Source organism: Saccopteryx leptura, chromosome 1, assembly GCF_036850995.1.
Source record: "Saccopteryx leptura isolate mSacLep1 chromosome 1, mSacLep1_pri_phased_curated, whole genome shotgun sequence".
Classification (NCBI taxonomy): Eukaryota; Metazoa; Chordata; class Mammalia; order Chiroptera; family Emballonuridae; genus Saccopteryx; species Saccopteryx leptura.
The window spans coordinates 74,339,031-74,363,073 of record NC_089503.1 but is presented as its reverse complement, the minus strand read 5'-3'; the positions used below and the strand labels follow the sequence as shown (position 1 = coordinate 74,363,073).

Sequence of the window (24,043 nt, the reverse complement as noted above, 5' to 3'; positions counted from 1 at the left end):
AGAGACAGCTATACATTAGATGGAATCAGTATGCATCAGCAAGAAGCATATGTCCACACTCATTCTTAGGAGCACTAAGCTCCATTTCACAAGGTTTATAGCTTAGTAAAATGAATGTAGATGAACTTTCAAACAGTAGAGACAACTTCATAACCAACTTGATAATAATCACATTGCAACTGTGTCTCAGAGAAGGGTCCATAGTCCAGCAATGCAATGCTATATGGCCATTGAATTTCTATCACTGTTTCCCAGAATATCTTCATCAAACTAATTTCCCTCCATTTTTATCAAGAATGAATACTAATTCCAACACAGAGATGTTGATGTTATATTGTGAAGCTGACTTGATAGCTGACACCCCCAATCTTGGCACCTCCATGCCTAACATTAGGCATACCTTTCCTGTGGTTTGAAAAACCTTTCTACCCCTCCCTTTCACTCACCACTGTTCTCATTGTCCCTTAAAACACAACTCATATAGGTTTCAAGTATATACATTTCTTGTTTTCTTTATTCATTAAATTTATTGGGATGACATTAATAAGATCATGTAGGCTTCAAGTATACATTTATAAGATACATGATCTTATTAACCAATGTCACCCCAGTAAATTTAATTTAAAATTAATTAATTAAAAATAAAAAGAGCTCATGGCTTATAATCCTTTTGGAAACCTTCCATAGTCCCCATGTGGCCCATGGTGGGTTTCCACCTTCCAGTTTCTCCAAAACTTATTCTCTAGGCAACTCCTTCACTGTGAAAAGAAACTACAAAACAAAATATTAAGTCTATATTTTATATCAAATTAGAAGCCATGATTGAAAGAAGTATAAACTAAAATCCATACTTTTTATTGATTGATTTCAGAGAGACAGAGAGAGGAAAGGAGGGACAAAGAGAGAAGTATTCATCTGTTGTTCCACTTAGTGGTGCACTCATTGGTTGCTTCCTGTATGTGCCCTGACTGGGAATCAAACCCGCAACCTTGGCATTTTGCAGAGATGCTCCAACTGACTCAGCTAACCAGCCAGGGCCTAAAATCCATTTACACAAAGAAACGCACCTATCTGAAATGTAGAAACATCTTTGATAAGTTAATTATAGCTCATAAGATTCATAAACCAAAAAATTTCACAGTGTCAATCTTGTTCCTGTATTAACTTAGAAAAAAAAATGTACTGTTTTCAACTGGAAGAAAAAAAAATCTGTTAAGTTTCTTGGAGAACCATCAACAATTTGGTGGATATTTAGAAATCATTGGAATTTTTTTCCTGTAGCATTTTAACCATTTAGGCCCCCACATGAATCTAAGTCTCCAGAGAAGGCCCAGAGTCCTTGAGCCAGGTTGCCCGTGCCTGCAGAACTGAAGCTGCACACCGCCCACTGAAGAAGGAGATTGTTCTGCTTCCTTCCGTCCATCATATATAGCATCACCTGCATGTCTCTGACATGATAACCTTTGGTTATAGAGCAAAAAGTATCTGTACCCAGGACAGTAAAAGAAGATGAGCAAAGAGTCTCTGGATAACCACTCCACCTCTGTTCTGTCACTATGCAGCACATGTCACCGTAAGAGCTGTTTCTGTATCTGCCTTTCCCCAAAAAAATCCAAATAGCCTGCATTAGTTGAGCACTTATATGTGACAGACACTATGATGAAAATTTTTTAATTATCAACCTGTTTCATTTTCACGGTATTCTTAAGTAGTAGATGTAATTATTATCCCTGTTTTACACATGACTAAAATGGAGGCTCACAGAGACAAGATTGAGCCACATACCCAAAGCTCTTACTCTTCATTGCTCACTACGCTGTCATAGACCATAGACTCCCCTGGGAAAGAGAACATCTTTATTAGTTTATTTAGAAACCACTTAGCGAACATAGCACCAGGCTTTTGGTACATACTTGGGAAATATTTGTTGTTTTGACTAAATGTTCAAAGTGAATTAGAGGTACAATATGGCACAATGCTTTCTGGAATGCAACTGCAAACTGTATATTCGAATTTTGCTATGTCTGCTAAGATCTGCCCAAATCTAGAAGGGAACTGGAAGTCAAGCATTCCCTTTCCCACACTGGGGCCTTTCTATCCCAGGCACAACTGAGAAGCTCGACCACATGAAGGAAACAAACCTCAGTGAATACCAAGGCACCAAATAGGAAAAACAATGTGTAAATGTCAAGTTTTTACAAACAGAAAGATAATAACTTTGGGGTTTTGCATCGCTCTTTATCATTCCCAACACAAAAATTACATCTGGTTCTAAAAATGTCTCTAAGATGATGGCAAGGCAAGTTTCTTTCATTTTATAACCTAGTGAAATTATCCTTTCTAATCAAATGTGTATGATAGGACTTCTAACTCCTAGTCTATTTTTCCTCGTAGATTTTATGACATCAAACAATGAGCAGGATTTATTCTAAGACCATTCTAACCTTAAAATGACTAAATTACCTCTGTTATCATTTAAGACCCCTACCTTTCTCCCATGCAAGTAAGACAGTAAGATCATACTTCTGATTATACACTTTCAGTCTCAGTTTTACCAGAAAAACTCCAAGCTGCCCCAGTGCTCAATGCCTGATGAAATGAATAAAACTCCCAGGAGACCACTATTAGTGTCCCATTGACTGATACATTGAATAAAGGATCATTCCTCTACGAAAAAAATTAAAAAAAAAAAAAAAGACTAAAGAGAACATTAACTCTAGTGAGTTTCAGCAAGCTACAGGTTACTCCCACCTCCAATACATCCAGGTAATGGTGGAGGGGAGAGCTTCAGAAATGGCGACTTGAATATTTCAACCAGAGCAATGGGCCCCAGGGTAGTTACACAATATGCTAATTTTTTATAATTTATTAATAAATCTCAGTACCTTCTTGAAATAATATACTTTGTTATTTAAAGAATTATTTATATAATCATGCAAGGGAAGATCTACTTTCTCCTCCACTAATTATTTCTGTACCTTTCTGTCACAGTGCTTTAAACACTCATTCATCAAATATATATTGAGCAAAAATTATATACTATGATTGGTGCCTGGATGCCAAATAAATGAGATATTATTCTTTCCCTCCAGAATTTTACAACCTTGAGGTATGAGGAGGCAATAAGGAATAAGTACCATTCTTAGAGCTGATGTGTTGTAGTGGAATCTCTGTCACTCAGTTCTAACATTAAAGAATTGTGTGATTTTTTTTGAAAAGTCTCTAAACTTTGATTTTTTATTCTTTTAAATGTCAATATGACGTTTATATGAATCAAGAAATTAAACATTTTTTACTCCTACTATTTGCCAGATACTCTTCTGAATGCTTTAAATGCTATATTGCATTTAATCCTTTTATTAGTCTTAATCAAGAGTTGCTATTATTATTCCCATGTTATTGATGAGGAACTCTAGAGATTAAATAGCTTGCTCATGGCCAGATAGCTAACAAGTGCTAGTCCGGGTAGTGAACACAAGCCACCAGAATCCAAAGCCTGTAAACTGAAGAAGTGCATGTCAACAGTGAGAACCATGGGAACAATAAGGCAAAGAATTCTAAGGCCAGAAGTTTCTATTGCCCTTAGAATAAAGACACATTCCTTTACAGAGAATGCGCCTTCCATTTGCCACCAGATCCACAGCCATCTCTCCTCTGCCCCGTCCTGTGCCGTGGGAGCTGACACATGTCACCTGCATCAGCAGGCTCTTTTGCCTCTGGAGGCAGTAGGATCCTGCCAGTGGAAGGCACTAGCCAGAAGTTGGAGGGAGGAAGGAAATTGAAGTCAGGTTATTTATTCTCTGGTGGCCTCCCTCCCCTTTTGTGGGAAAATTTTGAACTGGTTGCATTATTTCCCAAGTCTCCTATCAGGGCCTCTTTCCTCGGCCCTCTCTATCCCTGGTCTCTGTAAGGTCACTGCTACCCCCACCCCTTGCTCCTTTGTATTGGGGCTGGTAACTATGCCCCACAGTTACTAGGATATGGATATTCAAGTATCCCTAATGATTTTACCACATCCTGCCTATATGTTCATAAACAGTCCTTGTATTAATCCTCCTGAAATTGTCCTAATTATTCTAATCTCAGTGTCCCATCTGTTCCCTCCTATGACACAGACAAATTCACTGGGCTCATAATGCATTAAATGATCAGCACCTCTGACCCCAATTCACCCTTAATAGTCTAATTTTTCTACTTCAATTTTTAGTATTTCTGTTACAGGAACCTTTGCAAATCCTGAAGCTTGAAATCCTAATTACAAGGACTGCACATCCATGTCATTCTATCTGGAATGTTCCTTCCTAATACTACCCCCTACACACATGCACACACAATCATGCATATTTATACAATCCTGCTACAATCCTGCCATGTGTAATAGGTTTCAGTAATTTTTTTGAAATTAATAAATGGAACTAAGAGCCAAAGAAAAACTTTGCTTCAAGTTTTTATCAAATAATTTTGATCCTTTAGGGTTGAATAGCTCATAATATTTTGAAAGACAGTTTATAATAGATGTTATGTTTTCATCAACACTTATTCTGTGAAGGTGAAGAACATGAGTTTGAGAAACTTAAGTGACTTGTCTAAGGTGCCATAAGTGGTGAGTGTCAGAGCCATGATTTAATCCCCGCTTGGTGTTAATCCATGTCCTACTATGTTTCTGTTTTTCTGGGGCTCCGGTTTGCAAGTTAGGGCCCAGCAAAATGTTCAGCAGCTCAGCAAGTTTCTGGCAGGCCAAAAGGGTATAAAGGACTTTTATGAGAACATTCTGGAAAGTATACTCTTTCTTTCTTTCTTTCTTTCTTTCTTTCTTTCTTTCTTTCTTTCTTTCTTTCTTTCTTTCTTTCTTTCTCTCTTTTCCTTCCTTCCTTCCTCCCTTCCTTCCTTCCTTCCTTCCTTCCTTCCTTCCTTCCTTCCTTCCTTCCTTCCTTCCTTCCTTCCTCCCTCCCTCCCTTCTTTCCTCCCTCCCTTCCTTCCTCCCTCCCTCTTTCTTTCTTTCTTTCTTTCTTTCTTTCTTTCTTTCTTTCTTTCTTTCTTTCTTTCTTTCTTTCTTTCTTTCTTTCTTTCTTTCTTTCTTTCTTTCTTTCTTTCTTCCTTTTCCCTCTTTCTTTCTTTGTCTGGCCAGGTCTTTATTTGAGTTTGGGCAGGATAGGGATGAAGAGGACCATGCTGGTGGAAATGAAGCAGGCAATGACAAGTGTGGCTCAAACCAGCCAGTGGACTGGTTTCTGTGTGAGCTGCTCCAGCCACACTGATTTTATCTTCAGCTTCTCCAGGTTCTGGTTGGCCATCTTAAAGGAGCGCGACAGGGTCTGGTTGTCCTTGATGATACCTGGGTCAGCTGGCCGGCTCTTCTGTTGGTTGGTCTTAAGGCTCTGGGTCAGAGCTTGCATTTCTTCTGCCAGCTTCTCCTGGAGCTTCTGGCATTGCAGGACGAGGTCTATCTAATTCGGCTGTCAACTATTTCTGATCCCCTGGCCTGGGCCCTGCCACCCCAGTTGTCCTCCTCACGTCCAGATCGGGCTCTCTAGCAGAGACCACCCCTAGCAGCTCACTCCACATCTTGCTGGGGTACTGCGCCAGCCAGTGGAGATGTACTGTATTAGTGACGGGCACCCGCTCCCTGGCTGTGATCAGCAAGTGGCCAGGGACCAGGAAGCTGAAGAGATCAGCTTCCCTGCCTGCAGCATCCCTTTCAGAAAGACAACCCTGCAGAATACTCACTGATCACTCAGAGACCAGTGTGCTGGCCTGGGCTTTCAGGGCCTGCCGCACGACCTCAGGCCTCCCAGGAACTTCCGCAGACCCCTCTCCTGGTGCTTTTCTGCTGCCGGGTCCCTCAGCTTCGCCAGGTTCAGTCCCAGACTCACCCAGATTTCACCAGCCTGAGCCCCACCCCTTCCGCCCTGGAAACTATTCTTCCCTAGACCTTTTCTCCCCTGTTTGTTGCCAGTATAGTCTTCCCATCTACCGTTTTAATGAAACCAAACCAAACACTTTCTGTAGTGAACATGAGTGCCACTTTGCAAGTGCTTTATTTTGGAGCAGAGGAAGGAAGAACACCTGTCTTGAGGGAATCTGGTTTGGAACCACTTGAGTGCAGGGAGCCACAGCACTGCTGAGCAACGTTAGCCGAGGTAATTCAGCTCCTGGGGCAATTTAATTTGAAACAATTGGAGTTGTGAATGCAAACATGCAGACTTTGCCTCTGGTTTGTAGAGGAGAGGGAACCAAAGGAGCCTTTAGCAACAAGCTAGAAGAGGCAGCTTGGGGGGCAGCAGAGTTGTTACTTGCTTTCTGTGCCAACCCCATAGCACAGTTATTTCCTACTGAGAACAGATTCCGTTTGTTCAGTGTGTGTTTGTGAAGACACAGATTTTCAGACACAGGGCTATAATGGCGCATTCACACATCCAAAAGCCAGTTAAAATTGCCCCCGGGGCACATGGCAATGATGCCAGGAGTTCATGTTTGCCCAGAAATGGTCATGGAAATACAGTTTCTGTTGCCTTAGGGTGAGTTCAGGCAAATATTTCAGCCACCCAGTGCCACAGGTTTCTGCCAGAGCACACGGCTTCTGCCCTAACCACTTAGGATGACACTGGTCTCCTCAACAGAGACTTGCCTTGGTTTCTTCACTCCAGACAGCTGAGTTGGGGTTCTATGTCCAAAAGCTCCTTCCTCATTCTGGTCCTCACTGTCATTGCCCATTTTCTTTTATGCCATTTGCCCAGGGCAATCAGTCAATGTGCAAACCCTGGCTTGCCAGACCCTGCTTAAAGGATTCCTTATTGCTCATTATGTAAAGCCCAGATCTCTTAACCTGGCTCTACATGACCTGACCTCTAACTAACCATGTAGCCGCAGGGTGCAACATTACTTTATCCTCCCCCCACCATGCTAGTAGTGCATAGAACAATGCACAGGGCCCTGAGCCTGATCACTTATCTGTGTGTCCTTGCACATGCCACATCCTTCCTTGCCACATTCCTCCTTGCTTGATCCACTCACTGAGAGATCACTAATCTCTCCTTTGAGAAGCTTTCTCTGATGTCTACTCTTTCCTGTCCTCTCTACAGTACTCAGGCATCCCCAAACTTTTTACACAGGGGGCCAGTTCACTGTCCCTTAGACCGTTGGAGGGCTGGACTATAAAAAAAAATTATGAATAAATCCCTATGCACACTGCACATATCATATTTTAAAGTAAAATAACAAAATGGGAACAAATACAATATTTAAAATAAAGAACAAGTAATTTAAATCAACAAACTGACCAGTATTTCAATGGGAACTATGCTCCTCTCACTGACCCCCAATGAAAGAGGTCTCCCTTCTGGAAGTGCAGCGGGGGCCAGATAAATGGCCTCAGGGGATCACATGCGGCCTATGGGCCATAGTTTGGGGACCCCTGCTCTAGACTTTTTTCCAAAATAGTACTTATAATTTTCATCATGTATAAGATATCAAACATGAGATATGTCTCACAGAAATGTGAAAATAAGAAAAAGAATTCTAGAAACTAGAATTGATAAAATATGGTATCATAATTTATTCCTGGCCTCTCTCATTAGATCTTGAGAGCAAGTGTTCTATCATTAATTTTCATAACCCAGTTCCTACCATTATATCTGGTTCATATTAAGATCTTAATAATTGCTTTTTGTTTTTAATACCAAATGAGATATTATGAGTGGTGAGCCCAGTGATATCTTTAAAGTCTCCTGATATGACCTACAATAGAACCAAGAATGCCAGTCTTGATCACTCCTAAAATTGAGTAGCTGGACATAACAAAAGTAGATTTTCCAAAAAAAAAATGTTTTTGAAGCTTTAGAAAAAAAGCTCTGGCTGGTTGGCTCAGTGGATAGAGTGTCAGGCCAGCCTGTTGACGTCTCAGGTTCATTCCCCAGTCAGAGCACCCATAAAAAATGACCATCTTCTTTTCTCCTCTCTCTCTCTCTCTTCCACTCCTGCAGACAGTGGCTCTATTGGTTCAAGCTTCAGCCCTGAGCACTGAGGATAGCTCAGTTGATTTGAGCATCTGCCCCAGACAGGCGTTGCCAGGTGGATCCTGGTTGGAGAGTATGCACTATCTCCTCTCCTATCAAAAACAAAAAAACAAAACAAAAAAAGAAACTTAGAAAAAGTAAATTATTTACTCAAACCTAAACATCTTCAATGTGCGAGGCTATGCGTGGAAGGACCTTTTACTTACATTGTCTAGTGTTACAGTCACCAAATTTTAGCTTTTTCTTTGTAATTTTACCATTTTTCTTTGCCTCCCTTCACTCCAATATTTCTCAAACTGTGAGATGCCTACAAGAGACTGATAGAAAATGTCAAAACAAGGTGTCTAGATAGTAGAGAGGCACTAAATGTAGAGTGAGGAAGTTTGAACACTTAGAAACTGCTACCAGGGGAGGCAACACTTCAGCTGAATCTTAAAAAATTATAAATACTAATCAATATTTGAGGATCTGGTGAAAGATGAACATTCAACATAGAACAAATAAACTTAGAAGGAATATCTGTATAAAAGAGGTAATAGCACATAGTGATTAAGAAGCACAGGATTTGGTGCCAGATTTTGAATCCCAGGTCTGAAATTCTAGCTGTATGTCTTTAGGAAGTTACTGGACTTGTCTGAGTCTTGGTTTTTGCGTGGGTAAAATGAAGAACAGTATGTAACTCATAGGGTCGTTGTAAGGCTTTGATAAATTAATATATGTAAAAAATTTTAACAAATGGATGATGAATAGTAAATGCTGTAAACGATGGTTATTATTAGTTTAGTTAGACTGGAATAGGTAACGTGTATGCATGTTAATATCTTAAGTTGAAAAAGAAAATCAGTTTTATGTGTGACATAACTAAGGAGTTTGTACTTGATCCTGAGGGAAATAGCAATTATTGAAGAGAAGAGATATAATCAGAATGAATTTTATTTTTGTTACTAAAAAGTGATTTTACTCTAATTCCTTCAAAATGCTGAAAATTAGAGAAAATTGGTGGGAAAAAAACTATTCTTTAGTTTAGACTATTTTAATGGGGTGACATTGATTAATTAGGGTACATAGATTCAGAGAAAACATCTCCAGGTCATTTTGACATTTGATTATGTTGTATACCCATCACCCAAAGTCAAATTGTCTTCCATCACCTTCTATCTGGTTTTCTTTATGTCCCTCACCTCCCCCCACCCCCTCCCTCTCCTTCCTTCCCTGCCTCCTGTAACCACCACACTCTTGTCTATGTCCATGAGTCTCAATTTTGTGTCCCACCTATGTATGGAATCATACAGTTCTTAGTTTTTTCTGATTTACTTATTTCACTCAGTAGAAGAGAAGTGATATAATCAGATTGGATTTTTTTTTAAGATGAATCATTCTTGGCAAGTGTACAGAAGATGGATTGGAGATGAGATTAATAGGAGGCAAAGAGAAAGGCTATTGTTTAGATGAGGAGTGGCAGAAAGGAAGGAGAAAAATAGCCCTGCTGTGTTTAGGAAACATTTGGGTAATACCGCCTATCTCCATGTCAAAACTTCAACCATATTGATGGGACCTCCACACCACAAGAGGAAGTTAATCAAATTTGAGGTGTGGAGATGAAATTTGAGGCTTCTGCACAGTAATACTTATAGCATTTATTTGTATAAAAGTTATATTTAAGGGTGACTGAATGTTAAAGCCATAGGGACCTAAAATTTGATCTAGTTCAGTGGTTCTCTATTCTTGCTACCATTAGAACCCCTCAGGAAAATTTTATGAACTATCACTTCCCAGACCCCATAGTTGGTCAAAAAAGTAAGAGTTTCTAGGAGTGAAGCTAAAAAAATTTATGAACTACCACTTCCCAGACCCCATAGTTGCTCAAAAAAGTAAGAGTCTCTGGGATTAAAGCTAAAAAGAGTCTCTAGGATGATGTGTCTTCTAAGCTTCCCAGGTGATTCTAATGTTTAGCCAGAAGAGAAGACTACTGTCAATCTCATCCAATCCCCATGCTAGACAGAGGTGAAAGATGAGCCCTTCTTTTAGGGTGTGGTTGGTAACTATGTTATCTGTCTAACCTAAAACACATAAGTATAGTTTTTCTAATGTACTTATAGGTATAATTTGGTACCTCTGGGATGCAGTATATTTTGTAATAACTTTATCTTGATGCTAGAAATAGAACAAAAAAATAAAGCATGAAAACAAAATTGCAAATTAAGGATAAAAAGAGAGAAAGAGCTCTGTATAAACAAACAAAAATGAGACCACATATGCATTCCTCTGACTCAGAGTAGACAAGGCCTCCTAACTTATGCCAAATTTTTCCTCCTTGGAAAAAGGTAGTTAGGAGAGAACAGAAAAAGCAGAGAGATAAAAAGAAAATTAAAAGTTTCATGAGTTCAATAGGTTGTGTCTGTCTTGTTTACTTTTGCATCCCAGCACCAAGAGCAGAAGTTTGCATGTGGACTAGATTCATGGCTTAGTTAAGGACTAAATGGAAGAACGGAAAAAAGAGCAAAAGGATCAGGCAGAGTCACTCATTCACTTTTTCTGTTAGGTCCATTAAATCTTTCTAACAGTTTAGAGATAATGAAATAATTTTCAAAACATTCAGTTCCTTTTATATACTGGGCGTTTTATTTTCATTTATTTACTTAATATTTTTTTTAATTTATTTGCCAGAAGCATCTTTGAATTTCTTTGAGATTGGAATATGCAGTAGTCCCTGTCCTTTGCTGATGGCTTATGTAGAGAAGATTTGGTGTTTTCTGTATAAAAGTAAGCTCAGTATAGAATAAGTTTTGGACCTAATGGGACAAGGTCCTTAACTACTTTTGCCATCAGTTTCCTTAAAATGTACATTACTATTGAATAAATGCTTATATCCACAGCAAATTCATACTTGAAACTTTAAATCCCTAAAATGTTGGTATTTGAGGTGATGCTTTTGGGACATAATTAATATTAGATTCGATCATGAAAGTGGGGCCCTCATGATGGAGTTATTGCTCTTATAAAAAAGGGAAAAGAAGCCCTGGCTGGTTGGCTCAGTGGTAGAGCGTCGACCTGGCATGCAGGAGTCCCAGGTTCGATTCCCGGCCAGGGCACACAGGAGAAGCGCCCATCTGCTTCTCCACTCCTCCCCCTCTCCTTCCTCTCTCTTCCCCTCCCTCAGCCAAGGCTCCACTGGAGCAAAGATGGCCCAGGCCCTGAGGATGGCTCTGTGGCCTCTGCCTCAGGTGCTAGAATGGCTCTGATTGCGGCAGAGCAACGCCCCAGATGGGCAGAGCATCGCTCCCTGGTGGGCATGCCGGGTGGATCCCGGTCGGGCGCATGCAGGAGTATGTCTATCTCTCCCTGTTTCCAGCTTCAGAAAAATACAAAAAAAAAAAAAAAAAAGAAAGAAAAGTCAGAATATCTCTTTCTTTCTACATACATGCACAGGAAAAAGCCATGTGAGGATGTAAGAAGAAAGCTATCTGAAAAACAGGAAGCAACTCCTCACTAGATAAAAAAGAATCTGCTGGTACCTTGATATTGGACTTTCCATGCTCAAGACAATGAGAAATAAATGTTTGTTGTTTAAGCCGCCCAATCTATGATATTTTGTTATAGCAGCCCAAATGGACTGACGGGTATATTTGGGTTATTGCAAAGGTTAATGAGGTGATTCATATGAAGTTATTAAGACCTTAGCTACCCCATGGTAATTGCTCATAAATGTTAGATGTTGTATGATTGTATTGTAATTATTGTTGTATTACTATTTTAATTATTAAAATTTTATCCATTCCACTTCTCACCGATGAAAGCAAAGAACCAGGATATGAGAAACTACAGATATTACAAGAGGCCCATAGGGGTACATATGACTTTATTGTCCTTTGCCCAGCCTTTTATTTCAAAATAAAAACTCTTAACTGGACTTTGCTGTGCCTGTCTATAATCCCACTGTGATCACAGATTAGAAATTCGGTATTTTAAGGTAATACTAGATTTCCCTATGCCATCCTTTAGGTATCTAACCCTATTACAGTGTGATAAATTTCTTAAAAAAAGAAAGAAATAAAGAAAAAGGAAAGAAAGAAATTCTCATTCTTTAGTGTAACATTAAATAAATAAGAAATACTGTAACTGAAAAGAGACTTCTTTCTCACTTTAAATATTTTTCTTAGGAATCTTGACTATTCCGTGGAAGAATACAGCACAGCACAAGAAGATGGTTTTTTTGTTTGTTTGGTTGGTTTTTTTGGTTTTTTTCTTTTGGGGTTTTTTTACAGGGACAGAGAGAGAGTCAGAGAGAAGGGATAGATAGAGACAGACAGGCAGGAATGGAGAGAGATGAGAAGCATCAATCATTAGTTTTTCGTTGCGACACCTTAGTTGTTTATTGATTGCTTTCTTATATGTGCCTTGACTGTGGGCCCTCAGCAGACTGAGTAACCCCTTGCTCAAGCCAGCGACCTTGGGTCCAAGCTGGTGAGCTTTTTGCTCAAACCAGATGAACCCACGCTCAAACTGGCGACCTTGAGGTCTCAAACCTGGGTCCTCCACATCCCAGTCCGACGCTCTATCCACTGTGCTATGGCCTGGTCAGGCAAGGAGAAGTTTTGTGTTGAGAGGACCCAGACCTTTCTCCTGGTTATAGACATCCACCAAAGATTTTTAGTTTAAATGTGACAAGATTTTAGAACAAATTCTCCATTTTGTATTGACCATCTTGAGAAAAGATGGTCTTTTTCTCAAAGAAGCATACCAAAAAAATGGCCTTCTTATCAAAGAAGCATACAAAAAAAAAAATGGTTGATGGAACAAACCATAGGCTCCATTTCTGAAGCTGACCTTAAATCCTTACCTGATGCTACTGTTATCCTTACCTTCCTTTATTATCTTTTCTAAAATTCCCTCACTTTTGACCAGCACTGTTGGCTGTGCTTATCTAGATGGCTTACTTACTAATTACGATCCAGCACTTCATTCTGGAATATACTGAGCTCCTGGTCACCATGTCCTCCATATACCGTGGCTATTGCACTTGATAATGTTCTGTCATGCTGGGGCAGGGAGGTACCAAAAGACACTCCAGTGATTGGCCCAAGTAGCATTTATAATCTTCCTTATCATTATGGCCATGATGCATTGGCATCTCTTCTCTTCCTAATAATTGGGTCAGTTATCCCTGCCAGCAAAGTGGTTCTTTTCCTTGCTTGCTGATCTCAATAAAGCTAAAAGTTTATTGGAGTATGTGCTCTGTTCCCTGCTCTGTTCCCATTTGGGAACTAAGACATCTGGAGTCAAAAAACCTAAATGTATGATGATGGAAAGCATAAATACTCCCAAGTGAGACTTGGGATTAATGGTAAGTAGAACCACTAATAGTTTTACTGCTTGGTTGCTGACCTGCTTTGTTGTTAAATATATTCAACCTACTGGGAACACAGCAACCCTTCACTAATTAAAGATGTTTACTGACTCTTAGAGAATGGCATCTCATCTTTGCAGAGCACTGTACCCAAGCTTATACCTTAGTTGTCTCTTCAAGATTTTATGCTTTTACTCTATAAAGCTGGCAGCTTCTAGAATGTACACTATATGATTGAACCAGTAGACCACTGCCATACTTTTTTGGCTCATAGGTGAGTTCCATGGCCTAGTATTGCAACAGTATGCAGGATCCCATGTTGATAAACCAAACACTCTGTGAGCCTTTGTTCAGTGATGCTGGCTGAGGCCCTGTAGATAGGGAAAATAAGTCCATATATGGAATCTGTGTTGATATCAGAATAAATTGTTAACTCTTTTCAAGGTGGATGAAGTACAACACAGACAACATGCCACCATGGCCACTCTATTCTTGAGCTTGTTTTGCCAGCAATGGAATGACCACTGACAAAGAATGGATCATATCAAGTGGTTGGTTGGTGTCCCCTCTGCAATGGATGCTCTCTGATGAACTATATGTAACACAAAGCTCTTTTTACACCCATAGGTGATTCATACACATGAATTTCCCCCAGACCTCCTTGTTGTTTCTAATTTCTCCATTTTTCCCTTAGCAGCTTCTAATTAACCAGTCATTAATGATATCAAGTAATCTATGTATATTCTATTTCTGGCCACTTTTCTTCCCAACTAAAGTGGATATCTACCAAAGTTCTGCCCATTGTGAAGATTTTCTAGCACCTCTCTTTTCCAGGGCCACCCTGAGAAGGTCTATGGTTTGGCAATAACCCGTTTTTTCCTTATACCCACAAACTAGCTTGTTCATTATTCAAGCTTAGTTTTTTGCCCTCTATCATTGGGTCCTAAGAAACTCCCCACATAGTCATAGAATTGGTTCTAGGACAATTATTGATTTAACAGTGGTGAATGACAAGGGATATGGAATCTTTACTTTTGCAGCATATCAGGGCTCACTGGCCTTGCTCACACTTGATCCAGAATGTGTCACTTTTCTATCTTACAGTGAAATGGTACTTCACCCTACAGAATTGTCCCCATTTGAAGTAAGAAGGTCAACCTTTGTACATCCACACTGGAAGCAAGATGCTCTCATGGATGTTGAGGGCCTAGAGTGAGGCAGCTTCCAAGCTCCTTTGGCCGAGGTGACTTCCTGGATAGGGACTCAAGTTGTGAGTTGTCAGCAGTCCACACTCCTGGCAGCTGAGAGAATGAATGCCTTTGTCAGTAACAGCAATCTTTAGGGTACTCCACAGCCACCACTGTACATATTTGAAAGGATTATACTGAGGGGGATTAGGCACAGGAACTGAGGCAAGTTTGGTAACTCTACCAGGCATCCCCAAACTACGGCCCGCGGGCCACATGCAGCCCCCTGAGGCCATTTATCCGGCCCCTCACTGCACTTCCGGAAGGGCCACCTCTTTCATTGGTGGTCAGTGAGAGGAGCACTGTATGTGGCGGCCCTCCAATGGTCTGAGGGACAGTGAACTGGCCTTCTGTGTAAAAAGTTTGGGGACCCCTGCAACCTTGCTTGAGATCTGATTCCACAAAGTTATTTTTATTTATCTACTTAAAAAGTTGCTTCAATGAAGTTTTAGAGCCTTTGTTTCTATCTACATGCCTCAGTCTTTTACATGAATGACCTGATGAATATAAAAAATGACTATCTCAAACTGCACCAGGTGTCATCCCAAAATCTTTTAAAAGTCATAATCGACAATGGCCCTCAAAGAAGAACCAATCAAACTGTTTCATTTTTTTCAGAATAAAATACTAGCACATAAGAGAAATGATTTATCTGGTTGTTGTTACTAAGCCTTGGTTTTCTGCACCTGCAAACTTGAAATAATAGCAGTTTCTGCATAGGTTTTAACTATTTCTAGAATATGGCGGTTTACATATATCCAAACCACATGCAGGTAGTTAGAAATGAGTGGAGAGAGTATTTTATCTTAGGGCAAATGGTTAAAAATCCTTCAATTTGTTCAATCCACTGTACATTTATAATTTCTACCTCTAAGATCCCTATATTACAATACAACAGAGCATTCATTCACTCAGCAAATACTTATTGATTCCTCCTTTGTACCAGGCACAATGCCAAACCTTGGAAATTCAAGAGTACTTGCATTCATGGAGCCTGAAGTATACTTGCAAGGATTCACATTTATCAAACTATCACAAAGTATGTAAAAAAACTTTCAGTTGTGATAAGTGCTCTGAAATAGAAATATGTGTTTCCATGAGTGTGCATATTGGTATTGATATAATATATGGAGGTCATGGAAGATTTTGCTAAGATCATATCTATTGCATAGAGATATAAAACATTAATGGAGTTAACCAGGTGAAGAAATTCTTTTAAAAACATACTCAAGGCAAGTGTTCAATGCTGAGACCCTTTGGCAAAAGAGGGCATACCACATGTGAAGGATTAGAGGAAAGCTATTCTGCCTGGAGAAAACAAATGGGACTGTGAAGCATAGTGGGGCTCAAGGGAAAGCAAGGACTAGATCGTGCAAGGTTAGGTTCAGGACTTTTTTTTTCTTTACCCTGAGAGATCTCACATGCAAAGATGTAATATGATTTGGGTCCCCTAGGTTCCCTGTGGAAAATGGATTGGCTGGGGCCAAGACTGGGTAATGATAGTTACAGGGCTCTCACAGTCATTCTGATGAATGGTGATGATAGCCTGACTGGGTTCAGTTAGTAGAGCTAGAGAAAAGTGGATGGATTTGAAAAGTACTTAGAGAGCCCTGGCCGGTTGGCTCAGTGGTAGAGCATCGGCCTGGCATGCGGAAGTCCCAGGTTTGATTCCTGGCCAGGGCACACAGGAAAAGCACCCATCTGCTTCTCCACCCCTCCCCCTCTCCTTCCTCTCTGTCTCTCTCTTCCCCTCCCGCACCCAAGGCTCCATTGGAGCAAAAGATGGCCTAGGTGCTGAGGATGGCTCCATGGCCTCTGCCTCCCGTGCTAGACTGCCTCTGGTCACAACAGAGCGATGCCCTGGTGGGCAGAGCATCACCCCCTGGTGGGCGTGCCGGGTGGATCCCGGTCGGGCACATGCGGGAGTCTGTCTGCCTCCCCGTTTCCAGCTTCAGAAAAATACAAAAAAAAAGAGAAAAGTATTTAGAGAATAACACAGCACTTAATGCTGCATTTCATAAGGGAGAGAAGATATCTAGGATGACTTTCTACGTTTATGGTTAGCATAACTGAATGGAAATAGTGCCAAGATAGATGCATACAAACATTTCCAGGAAAAATGCAATTAAATAATTCGTGAATTTACTTGCATACTAAGATAATTCTATGAATTTAGAGCCTTGTTCTTCAATCAGTTCTTAAGTTTTGAGTTGTGGGTCCTATAAGAAATTGAGGAAAGTTATAAAACCTCTGTTCAAACAAAAGCTCTTTACACCGACTCACAATTCTGCATGCATTTTGTAGGTCACCTTCATCCATGTAAATTTCAATTCACATGGCATTTATGCAGTCCATAGATCTGAGGCCAGAAGGCTCTGCTAAATCTTTATTTTATATTGTGTACCCCATTACTTCACTTGCACACTGTACCACACGGTTGGAAAAAGGGAATATGACTTTGCACGGCTGTTACAGTTATCCATTTATTGTATTTTACTGTTGTTAACAAATGAGTATTGAGTGGGCACTTGCAAAGCACTCTCCTAATCCTCACAGGGAGTCACAAAACATAAAGGCTCCTCTGGGAATTCATACAAAAACACATCAATCCTTAATGACAGAACCAAACACAAGGGTCCTCTGGCAATTCCTGCCAGAAAAAAAGCAGCTCTCCCTTACAGAAAAACTGCCTTGTGTCAGCTCCTTTTCACATTCCTGGCTTCATGTGGCCTAGAGGGGTGGATAGGGATAAAATATTTTTTTCTCCGGGGAAAGCATCATTTGGATGCAGCTGTATTTGAAAGAGAATTGCTGACTTAGAATTTGATTCCATAATGAGCATTTTATAAACATACTATATATAGCAATTATATACACTACATGCTGTAAACACATGAGACATAAATTATATGCTAAATCAGCTCCTGTGCAAATCCAGAAATAATGGAAAAGAGAGCAAGTGCTTAAACTGCAGCCTGAAGACTTAGAAGGAAAAATAGTTTAAAGGAAAATCATAGACAGGGAGATATGGTATCACCTTTTTCAGAATCTTTTAGAATTACACAATGGTCTGACATGAAGTTTAAACATGATCTTTAGGGTTTAGGCATAAGTTTGCTATAGTTCAAAGATTTCTTCTCTTTCTTTCGTTCAAAGGTGATAGCTCTAAATCCCTCTTAAGAGCTTACTGCATGTCAAATACCATGCCAGCACTTTACGTATAATACATTATCCCATATAATCTTTACAATCAATCTTTCTAGAAGGTAGGCACCATTTTATCAAGCCCATTTTACCTAGGAATGAACTGAAACTCAGAAATGTCATATAATTTTCCCAGCAGGACTCCATCATCAAATATCTAATGCCATCAACAAATCCAGGTGCTTCTGAGTTGGAACACTCGAGTGCTATCTAACAAATTACCATTTCACCTAAACTGTATATCCCACCTAAGTGAAAATAATTATGAGTAGTTTAATATCTAAATCGTCTGTCATTATCAACCATTATAGTAATACAACTACCAAAGATACATGTTGATTTCTTGGGAACTATATTATATCGATTCTTTTAGGACCACTGTAATTGAAAGATAAAGAAAAACCTCACCAGGAAACATTCAACTATTAAAAAGAAGGTTAATCTAAGTCATCATCATTATAAAATCATATCAATGTTTCTTTGGTAATGGGAAATACAGAATTACTTGTGATCTGGAGTAATTCCTAAAAAAAAAATCATACAATTTTTTATAAGTACTGACCTGGGACCTTCCAAAGCAGTATATGATCACACAAAGTATAAATATTCTATTGTATGAAAAGTTTCTTCTTAGTGAATCTCAGTATTTTGTCTTAGAAAGCAGGTAGGACAGCTGTATTATAGAAATAATGGAGGTACATATTTGGAAAATGGCTGAGTTAAGGAGCAGTCAAGCAGTAATTTTTTTCAACATCTAAAAACTGTACATTTTAAAAAGGTAAATCATTCTTATGAGTTACATAATCATTTCTAGAGGTTGTTAAACTGCAATCAAACAGGTCCTTTTGGCCTCCTTCTGAAAATATATTTTGTGAAAATTACAAGGCACGCAACATTTTTGCTATCTTCTTTCTGCTTGTCAGATGTCACACTTAGGTGGCTGTAAATAATCCCTCCCAATTATTCTATAGGCTTTGATCCAGACATATAACTTATCTCTCTGGGCTCAGCCATTACACTGGCAGAAAGCCAAGGTTTATGTGGTTAAGTTCAGAGCTCATTTAAGAGAGCAGCTACTTCATCAGGTAGCTTAAAAATATTTCCATTTAAAGATCCCAGTTTTCACTTAGTCTTCAACAAAAAGGCCTGTGATAGATGTCCTTAAGTATTCTAGTACATACACTCACAGGAGAAATATTTTATCTGTCCCTATAGTCATATATAATTAACAGCTTAAGATTTTTTATAGCCATAAACATTCATATTTATATAATAAAAAAATACAACATTGCTTTCTAAAAGACCAAAAAAGTACATTTCTGAATAATTCTCAGCTATATGGTCATGATGGTCTTCTGATTGTGCATTTAAAGGCATTTAGGACCCTGAAGACTTGCTGGTTCAGTTTAAGCTTTAAAGCTTGTTCAGCGTCATTAGCCTGATTCCATCAAAAAGGTAGATGCTCTAAGAAGGATGGAACTGGACATGAAATTATGCCCAGTGTTCTTTTCACCTTTGTGACCTTTGGCAGTCTGCATGTACATTTATACCACCTCATTTAAACTTTGTCACCTCCTTGCACTTATCGCTATAGTTTTTTGTGCTATTTATTATTGTACCTGCCTGTGATATTCTTCTCTTCTGCTCCACAAATCCATACAAGACTTTTCCTATACCATTACAGCAATGTGGTGGAGTAAATGTGTTAAATAAGTTCAATTCACTTTGGGAAAACCCATTGCACACCAGTTTGATCTCACTAAGCTGATAAATCAGAAAGAAATAGATTATTTAATAAAATTCAAACTCCCAAAATTATTTTGTGAAGGAAACTGTTCAACTATTCAACATACCTATCTGTTGTCTAGTCTGTCTAGTCACGCTGGTAGTAGAAATCATCATAGCTATTATTTCTTGAGAAGGTGAAATGGATACTGAAAGACAGAAGCCACAGGCCAAACCAAAAACATGAGACAAGTGTGTTTCAAAAGGAAAGTTTATTTTAAAAGTGCCTGGGTGCAAGTGGGCTGAGACCAGCAAAGGGTGTCAGCCTCGAGCTGCAGGGGGGAGTATTAGATACAGGGGTTGCCACAGCTATTTGCTGGCATGGTATTGTCTGCACCTGTACATGCTCAGATTAGTGTATGGGGGGTTGTGGCTTTGGTCACTGACTTGATGAGCAGGAGGAGGGGAATTCAGCTGCAGAAATATCTTTTTTGTGAGTTTTATTTTTCTGATGTAGCACAGGCCTAATCAGCGTGGTCCTATCTGGTGTCCTTGGTAAATTTTGAAAACAGCTGAGGTCAGGAATCTCCCCAAAACAGCTGGGACTTGGAACCTCAGGTCCTGTGGCTATGCTGTCACAAACAACTATTGCAATTTAAACTCCCCTAATGATCAGGTCCCTCCCCAATGTAAGCTTTCCCTGACATTCCTGCAAAAGTACACTTTTTACTGCATTTCAAAGTAAAGGTCAGGAAGCCATTAAGAGAGGGAATAGCAAGCAAATTAACTGCAATCTCACAGTGGGAGGTGAGAATATTCTGTTTTGAGCACTAGTGGGAAGTTGGATGAGGGGAATTTAAGTTTTAAAGGGGCTCTGGATTTATTTTTATTTATTTATTTTTTTTTACAGAGACAGAGAGAGAGAGTCAGTGAGAGGGATAGACAGGGACAGACAGACAGGAACGGAGAGATGAGAAGCATCAATCATTAGTTTTTCGTTGCGCATTGTGACACTTTAGTTGTTCATTGAATGCTTTCTCATATGTGCCTTGACCGTGGGGCTACAGCAGACTGAGTAACCCCTTGCTCGAGCCAGCGACCTTGGGTCCAAGCTGGTGAGCTTTTGCTATAACCAGATGAGTCTGCGCTCAAGTTGACGACCCCAGGGTCTCGAACCCGGGTCCTCCGCATCCCAGTCAGATGCTCTATCCACTGCGCCACTGCCTGGTCAGGCGGGGGGGGGGGGGAGGGCTCTGGATTTAAAGGAGCCCTTAACTGAAACCTAGCAAATACTATTAGCCCCAACTCAAAGATGAGGAAAGCAGGTGTCAGAGAATTTAGGTGACTTGTGTAAATCAACAAAGAATTAGGATTAAACCCTTGTTTTAAAAGAGACCCTTGTCTCTTTTTACTCAAGAGAATGCTCTTAATCTTTACATACTCCACCTCCCCAAGCTTGCTTAAAACTTCACATTCAGCTATTCCCCTGCCTGATATGTTTTTCCCTCTCTTTCACCACTCAAATCTTATCATATGTTGGGAATGTTTCTTCCCTGCTCCTAATAGTTCCTTTCTATGAAGGAACTTAATTAGTGTGGCTCTGGGCTTCTCTCTGAGGAGGCAGAGTGACTTCTCTGATTGGTAAATTTGGAAAGAATAACTAGAATTAGATCCTTTTTACTCTGTTTCAGTGGGGAGTAGTCCTTCTTTTAAAGAGCTGTCCTGAGTTCCTAGGGTTTATATGTGCAGCCTGTCCATGTGAAGAGGTGTTTCCAGACCACTACTGCCGTATGAGTAGCTAAGTCTGCCTACTTTTGGGGATCAGTTTCAAGAAGCCCACTTGACTCTCCATTTAGCTAGTCTCCCAGCCTACTGTCATCATTAATTATGGTGATACTTTTTCTTACACTGTCACTCAGCTTTTTCAGATTGGACAGGGATAAGGGGTGCAGTTCAGGAGCCAATCCAGACCCCTAGCTTCTCATTCTTCTTTAAAACCTTCCCCAGAAATCACCTTTTTCTTTCCGATCCCCACAATACTTTCCACACTAGTCTTCATAACAGGTTTATTTATGTTAGTGGCATGTTTTACTATCATCCATGTGAAACTACAGGGATTTGTGTACCACCCACAAAACCTAATGTACTCTCTTTTGCAGAGAGTAGGACCTCAAAAAGATTTTTGTTAAATGAGTTGAATTGAATTGAATTGCTTCTATGTCATTTCATCTTTGTGTGGAGCTTTAAACTTTTTTTTTTTCTTTAATCTACACGTTCTTGAATACCCCAGTTGGGTAAAAGCTGTAGAAGATATAAAACCCTTTCTCTCACTTCTGCAGTAGACTACTTAGGCTCTGTGGGGAAACTGTTAAGTTTCTGGCCATCTGTCTGACAGTGAGACACTGTTTCCATTAGGAAAACTGCCCGTTTTACCCCTCCTCTCATTCACTGTAATTATGCAACCTACACCAGCGCCCAGGTGCAGCCATCATGAAAGGTTGCTCTAGAATTAAGAGGAGACTTGGCATCTCAGAAATGTAACACTTTCATGTTAGAAGCTGAGACATCTTCAGGAGCAACTGGGAGCCAGATTCCATTAAGTCTGTATCAGGCAAGAAGGAACCTAGCATTTTACATTGAAAAGGGACTGTTGTTACATATCTTATAGATTTATTTCAAATGAATATAGTGTGACAGTATTTCTGAAACAATGAATTTAACACGTAGCATTTTAAGAGATTGTACTTACTGCCAAAGTACTAATTGAGCTTTACAGATGAGAGACTAAGTGACTCATTAGAGGTCACAGGGAACATCAGTGTGGGACTTTTGAATGTCCTAAAGGCCTTATATGAAGGTCAGGCTTGTTAATTCAGGAATATTTTTAGGTGAAGTTCATTCTGTAACTAACCATAATACAATTCATTTATTTCCTCATTCATCCATTCATGTGTCCATGTCTTAATATATTCAAAGAGCTTTTATTGGGTATGCATACAAAACCCAGTAGAGGATGCCAGAGACAAAGATAAAAAAAATCATCACTCCTGCCCTTACAAAACCCATAGGCAGGACAGGTCAAAAAAAGGAATTATTAGACTATGTAGGCTATCATAGGATAGGAAAGGGTCTCTAACTAGCCTGAGGTCTAGGAAAATCCCTTAAAGGGGATCAGAATTGAGCTGAACATTGAGGACTTTCACAGGAATTATTCAGAGACAGAAGAAAACAGTGCAGAGTTTCCAGTATTTCCAGAGCAGAACATCCCTCTGAGGAGAGCTGTGGAGGTAAGGACTGAGTGAGACTGGAACAGATTATGATGCACACCATGGGTCATGCTAAGTCCGTAACTGATGATAGCATCCACAAGCAGGAGGGCGATGTCATCAATTACAGTATAAAAAGTTCATCCTGGAACCAGATAACTAGATTGTAAGCTGCTCTAATATTCTTTGCTTTTTAACTTTTATTTTTTTATTTTTAATTGGAATGTTGAGGTACAGATTCAGGTGTGAAACTCAATAAGACATCATCTGCTCACTGCACCTTGTGCTCATCACCCCAAGCAAAGTCTCTTTCATCCTCATTTTGTACCCCTTTTATCCACCTCCACCTACCTCCATCCCCTATCCTTCAGGCCGTCACTACACTGTTGTCTGTGTTTACATGGGCTGGGGATTTTTGCTTAAGCTCTTTACCATCTATTATCCAGCCCCTCAACCCCCCTCTCTGACAACTGTCAGTCTGTTCCACGTATCCATGTCTCTATCTCTATTTTGTACATCAGTTAAATTTGTTTATTAGATTCCACATATGAGTGAAATCCTGTGGTACTTGTCTTTCTCTGATTGGCTTATTTTACTTAGCATAATGCTGTCCAGTTACGTCCATGCTGTCACAAAAGGTAAGATAATATTCTTGTCTAAGAAGAATCAATGGGATGAAGAAGAGTCTTGTTTGAGGAATATTTATGAAAGAATGACAGGACTTGGTCATGATTAAATTTCAATTTGTTGGGAGTTCATAGGAATGACAGTAAAAGGGAAGGTAGGAACTGGGAATAACTCCTAAAATTCTAGTTTCAACAGCTAGGTGGGTAGGAATATCTATTACCAGTATTAGGAAAGACAAGGCAATGAGGAAGAGTGGAAAAACAAATAAATCCAGATGTTGAGGTTGAAGTGTTTCTAAAATATCCAGATTTCAGTTGGCAGACATAGCAGAGAATAGCTGGAGAGAATGGTCAGGAGGCATAAAGTAATCACCAATATAGCTCTAAGTGGTTGACATTATAAAATCTTTTCTTCAGGTAGCCATATTTCTAATTACTTTGACTTCACAGATAAAACTTTTGACTTCCAATAAGATCACTCTCATGTGTTCCTACATGGCTGAGCAAAGTAACTATTACTCTTTTGAAATACCAAACCCCAGAATTATTGTTCCCAGAAAAGAGATCTGGCCCTTTGGGTCTGCCCAGAGCCAGCCAGTAGTGTGTGGGCCTT

At 39.7% G+C, this 24,043-nt stretch overlaps 1 protein-coding gene and 1 pseudogene across 5 annotated transcripts in view; one reads left to right on the top strand and one right to left on the bottom strand.

Moving 5' to 3' along the window:
• Positions 1-24,043, top strand: part of GRM5 (glutamate metabotropic receptor 5) — a 515,185-nt gene that overhangs the window by 299,545 nt on the left and 191,597 nt on the right. The window lies entirely within an intron of this gene.
• LOC136389694 (vesicle transport protein USE1 pseudogene) lies at positions 5,133-6,714 on the bottom strand (annotated as a pseudogene).